Source organism: Ostrinia furnacalis, unplaced genomic scaffold (assembly GCF_004193835.3).
Source record: "Ostrinia furnacalis isolate ACB-3 unplaced genomic scaffold, ASM419383v2 OfSCF0095, whole genome shotgun sequence".
Lineage (NCBI taxonomy): Eukaryota > Metazoa > Arthropoda > Insecta > Lepidoptera > Crambidae > Ostrinia > Ostrinia furnacalis.
The window spans coordinates 240,410-246,343 of record NW_021130334.1 but is presented as its reverse complement, the minus strand read 5'-3'; positions in this window follow the sequence as shown (position 1 = coordinate 246,343).

Here is a 5,934-nt window from a genome sequence, read left to right as displayed (position 1 = left end):
TTGATGATTTCCTNGGGAACCAAACTAACTGTGTGAGATGGGGCGACGCGCACTCTAGTGCCTATAGACTAAAGTGCGGCGTTCGTCAAGGTGGACTTACCTCGCCGGACCTATTTAACTTATTCGTAAATGACCTGATTGAGGAGCTGAGAGGCACCGGACTCGGTTGTCATGTGCATTCACGTAGCACTCTGCTGGCCGGCTCGCTCCCTGTGAATCACGCGCGCCGGGCATGATAGGCTCCGCCTCCGTAGCAGGTATACGCGCCTGGTACCATCTAGGTATACGTATATTTTTAATCGTCTGTAGTAGTGCGAGCCATTCTAACCACTTATAAAAAATGTTATCAGGAATTACGTCATCCCAGTCTACGCCCGTGCGCCAAGTTTCTTGTAACATAATTTTTCCCTGTATAGTAAATGGTGATAAGAACCCAAAAACATCAAAAACTGACATAACGACTTTTAGCAAAATTATTTTGGTAGGTTTTTGCTTACCATTGATGATTTCCTCGGGCACACGCTTCATAGAAACGTCAAAACCAAGCGTATCTCCACTCGGGTGCCAAAAAAGTCCAAGCGTTCGCTCACCTTCATACTGCTGGTCGACTTTAAACCTTACGGCAGAGGTGCCTAAGGTTTCTTTCGGCAGGCTGTTAAGCACAGCTTCACTGTTGCTTGTCCAGTTACGCATCTCAAAGCCACCTGACTTATGTATGCCTGAAATATCACTAACCATTGAAATCGCCGTATCCTCGTCTGAATAACTATCTATATAATCGTCCATATAATGTTGTTTATAAACAGCTTCAACCGCTTCCGGCATAGNATATAATCGTCCATATAATGTTGTTTATAAACAGCTTCAACCGCTTCGGGCATGGACGATTCAAACCTTTGTGCATTTTTGTTTTTTACAAATTGAGCAATAAATGGGGAGCAATTCGCACCAAATATTAACGAGGTCATTTTATACACCTTGACAGCTTCAGAAGGGTTGCTACGCCATAAAAATTAAAATGCATTCTGGTCTGCCTGTATAATTTTTACCCTTAAAAACATATCTTTTATATCACCTGTGACAGCAAACTGGTTTTCCCTAAAGCGCATCATAATTCCTAATAGTGATGCCAATAAATCTGGGCCTTTAAACAAATAATCGTTTAAACACNAAAACGTCCTGGTGACGTCACTTAAGCATTTTTCTTATACTGCGTGCGGTCGTTGCGCGTGCGCACAAAGGAATGAGACCGCTCGGACACCGAGCCCACAGCGTGGTAGGGGTGGGGTTGCCCGCTCTTTTGTTTTTTACTACTACTGCGCTGAATATTGTGTGCGGATTGGCTTGTCGTACAGGGGTACTACATGGTAAAATAAATCTCGGAGGCGAAAGCAGGATAATTCCTAATAGTGATGCCAATAAATCTGGGCCTTTAAACAAATAATCCTTTAAACATAAACCATCAGTTTTCGCGGCCGCGTCGAAAACCAACCTAAGTTTCTTTTTGTTTGGATTATCTACCCCGAAATGGGGTAAATACCACGATCGTGGTGAAACCCATAGCTGGGCACCGTTAATCAAATAGTTAACTTCGTTAATCGTTAAACCGTTAATAAAAAAATTAACTTCGTTAAACGTTAAAACGTTACATTTAGCAAGATTTAACGCAAGTTAACGTTAATCGTTAATCCGTTAACATATTTTATGATAATAAAACGAAAAAAGTAATTGTATGCAAAGTTCAAATAATTTCGAAAGCTTGTGTCGCGCACGGAATTTATTCCTCTTTTATGTTTGCGCTACAAGCTTTCGAAATTATTTGAACCTTGCATACAATTATTTTTTTCGTTTTAGCACAGGTTTTAGTAACAACTGCATTTCAGAATAAAAGCTTGTTTTTAAAAAAGTATTTTATTATTATAATTTTATTTTACACTTTTTAGGGTTCCGTAGCCAAATGGCAAAAAACGGAACCCTTATAGATTCGTCATGTGTTGAAACTTGGTAGGTAGATGTATTCTGTGAACCGCATTAAGATTTTTAGTAGTAGACTTAAAGCTAGTGAACGCCAGACCTACGTCATTTTATAAAAGCTGAAAGTTTGTCAGCGTATGCTCCCAATAAAGGATAGAATGTTGGTGAATCATGAAGTTTTGGTCATCGTGGCTTTAGCAGCTATCCTAAAAAAACTGTCTGGCAAGGAGGTAGAACTGTCAAAACTGTATGGCTGATGAGGAAACTACTTCTAATTATTGCCCTAATATTTTATATAAAAATCAGCGTTTATGGTTTAACGTAAGCCTAACTTTTACGGTGGCTTTTTCTGTAAGTAAATTCAATAGACTGTAATTCTACTTTCGTTATACCTACCATAAAATCTGATTTTTAGGTATAATATTTGGGAAATGATTAGAAGTTGTTTCGACATCAGCCACACAGTTTTGACAGTTCCAACTCCTTGCCAGGCAGTTTTTTTAGGATAGCTGCCAAAGCAACGATGACCCAAACTTCATAATCCACCAACATTCTAACCTATATTGGGAGCATACGCTGACAAACTTTCAGCTTTTATAAAATGACGTAGGTCTGGCGTTCACCAGCTCTTAGTCTATAGTATCTCAATCTCAGAGCCTTGGTTCAATTACAATACAATTTAGCACCAAAGTGCTCGAAAAGACAAATCGAACAAACCCAAAGTCGATAAGTTTCCGTTTCGTATAGGAATTCCTATGGCCACCTCCTGACTGCATCATCAGGACCCTGGACATCATCTAGTACTAAAGTGCTCAAAAAGACAAATCCAACGAACCCAAATTCGATGCGATGCCGCCGTTTCATTTAGGAGTTCCTATGGCCACCTCCTGACTCCATCATCAAACCAGCTTAATGGTACCATAACATTGCATTTTCATTGTACTTACATAAGTATACCAAATTTCAGCTCAATCGGTTGAGAACTGGTCTTAAATTCAGTTTCAATATTTGTCCCACACATACTAACAAGTGAAGTCAATATACCTAAAGCTTGTAAATAAATAAAAAAAATAGCATTTTTATATCGTTTCGTTCTGGTTNTTAAACATAAACCATCAGTTTTCGCGGCCGCGTCGAAAACCAACCTAAGTTTCTTTTTGTTTGGATTATCTACCCCGAAATGGGGTAAATACCACGATCGTGGTGAAACCACATCGCTTACCTTTAATTCTTCAGCAAAATCATTTTCAAATAAATGACTTACCCTTTCAGCGTATCTGTGTGCGTAACCTTCGTCGGCTGACATCTTTCTTTCCACTCCTTTTAACCTAGAAAACGCCATAGGAGTAGCTATCTGGCATCCTACAATTTTCATCCTTCCAGGGGAGCCCAACATGCCACCTACCATCAATCAGGACTGCGGTGCGCTCAAGCACAGCTTGCGCTTTTATGTCGTCAGAATTTTGTCTAGGTTTAGCTGAGATACCCATAGACTCGATTGAAAACGAACGCCGTAAATCGTCATGGAGATCCTGAAGACTGTACTCACTGTGACAACGTGTGACATTATCTATCTGGCAAGTAAGGAGGGTCGAGCGAGGTGCATTCGCGCTATGAGTCATCCCTACCATTGCGCAACCGTGTACGCACCAGCCTAAGGGAGTGCGTGTTGCCGACAACTCATTAGGTTTACCTAAGCTTATTTCTAAAGGTAACAATAAATGATAGTTATCTTGTCCCAAAAGTACATCAGGTTTCATTTTAGAAAAGCACAATTTATCTTCTTTTAACATATTATGTAAATAAGGATACTTATTAAAATCAATCAAAGATACATCTTGCAATGGCAAATTTAAATTGTTTACACTACGAGCTTTTACAGAATAAACCTTATTATCTACGCCCGAAATGTCAAAGTTCAACACTGTCGTATCGCACACAACTTCAGTGTTATTCCACGCGCCGCACACACGCATAGTCTCTCGGCGGCCGCGCAGGCCGGCGCGCTCAGCTAACCGGTTACTTATTAATGACACAGTCGATCCATCGTCTAACAGAGCGGTCGCGTTAATAATGCCGTTTGGTCCATGTATTTTGATAGGTAACACTTTTAAAAGTACAGTTTGACTACTCACGTTTATATGAGTTACCGTCTCAGTGGAGGACGTAGTTACCCCTTCTGGGGCGCCGTTAGTGTCCCGACCGTCACCATTGTTGTCCGCCGCGTAGTGTAGCAAACGGTGATGCGCCTGCCCGCAGCCGCCCTTGTCGCACGCGGGCGCTGAGCAGGTCGCTCGCTCATGACGCGATAACAAACACTTATAACACAGACCGTACCGTTTCACATAACGCCACCTGTCTTTACGCAACGCTTTGTTAAACAGTTTGCACTCTGTAAGCTTATGTTTTGAGACACGGCAATACTGGCACTTATCACCTTTGTCCGCGTTCACTAATACAGTTTGTTGACGATTACCGTAGCTTTCGTAGCCCTTGGACTTGTAGGCATGCTCACTGCGCGTACTCACGATGTTTATATTTGCTGTACTTGATATTTTCACTGCTTCCTCGTACAAAAAGTCTGCCAATATTTCCATACGTGACTTCTTGGCTTCGGCAATAAGTGGAAAACAATAATCAGACCATTTTGAGATTAGCACAGCCGGCAATTTGCTCAGTATAATCGATACTAGGTTCATGCCTTGTAGGTATTCGTTTCTACCAACTGCTTGTACTGCTGCCACACAATTTTGCACTTTTACAGAAAAAGATACTATGTCTTTGTGATACTCTGGAGACATTGACTGCATTTTCTTGATGTCTTGTATGATTTTGTTGACAATAATGTCTGGATTGCCAAATCTCAACGCCAGAGTAGCCATTATCTTGTCGGGTTCACTTGCTGTGACAAGAAGGGACGCGACGGCCTCCCTTGCAGGTCCGTGTAAACACTTCCTTAGTCTCCAAAGGTTTTCTTTAGGACTGAAGTTGCACACTTGTGTTGACTCTTCATACGCCTGTTTAAACTGTAGCCATTCCATCGGGTCGCCAGAGAATGCCTGCAAATCCCTTGGCGTACATAAACGACTCAGCAAGCCGGTATTTGGGTCACTTTTAGCGGCGGTAGCGGCGGCCAGGTCCTTTAGTGCAGTAGCCAGCATCTGGATCGTCCCATCAGTGCCAGGGTTGTTAGCCGCTGGCGGACACGGACAGCCCGAAGTGATTTCCATATGGGGGGCTGCCTGTGCTTGTTCCAGCTCTTGCTCACTGCGTTCTAGCCACTTCTCCACCTCACCATCAGTACAAGTGCCTTCAGGGTGTGATTTCTCATCCTCTAATTCGGCTAAATCGGCTTCCAGTTTTTTGTCAATTAATTCCATTTGAATTCTTGCCTTTTCCCTTGCTGCTTCCAGCTCCAGCTGCTTTCTTCTTGCCAGCACAGATGACGAAGTTGACCGTTTGTACTTTGAACTCGTAACGGACACGGGCCGAGGCGGTTGGTTTTCCACTTTGACAGCGCTACCCGCGCCAACGGCTTTGGAGCAAAGTTTTGATAATTTAACTTCGTCCTGTGATTTATTCCCATATGTAGGCTCGGAAGATCCCTGCAGTCGCTGGTTCTGGTCATCCTTTTGTTCCATCTCTGACCGCTCCTTCAAAGCTGCGCTTCTTGTGGAGACCATTTTTAGCGATGGCGGGGTGTGGAACATGAGATCCCGCTGATGATCCGGCTCGAACNAACTTCGTACTGTGATTTATTCCCATATGTAGGCTCGGAAGATCCCTGCAGTCGCTGGTTCTGGTCATCCTTTTGTTCTATCTCTGACCGCTCCTTCAAAGCTGCGCTTCTTGTGGATACCATTTTTAGCGATGGCGGGGTGTGGAACATGAGATCCCGCTGATGATCCGGCTCGAACTTGTAAGATGTGGTGTAGTAGTTCGAAGGAAAACGCCCGAAGA